A 397-nucleotide genomic window follows, 5' to 3' on the forward strand; every position below is an offset into this window, starting at 1 on the left:
ACGTTTCACAATTTTTTGAAATTTATTTTTTAACAAATTCCACAATAAGCCAGTGGATTAGGTATTATGATTGACAACGGACAGTTTTCCAGATGAGAAAACGAAAACAAAAAACCTCTTCGTTTGAGACAGTTTCATCTTTAAAAAGGAAAATGCCTTAGTTTTCGCCCGCGCTGACTGCACCTTGTTCCTGTCAGCCCTGGAAAAGTTACTTGCTGGCGGTTCACCGGGACCGGGTATCCTGACTTGGCAGGGCTCCCTAACTTTCCTCCGCCTCTGCTAAGCCCGCTTGGCACTCGACCACCCCGAGGCCGTCGTGGCTCTGAAACGCGCCGGGACGACGCGGTTTGGACGACCGGAGACCCCGTAGTACTCTCCCCGCCCCCCCTTCCCCCCC

The sequence above is a fragment of the Oryx dammah genome, unplaced genomic scaffold (assembly GCF_014754425.2).
Source record: "Oryx dammah isolate SB20612 unplaced genomic scaffold, SCBI_Odam_1.1 HiC_scaffold_19, whole genome shotgun sequence".
NCBI lineage: Eukaryota > Metazoa > Chordata > Mammalia > Artiodactyla > Bovidae > Oryx > Oryx dammah.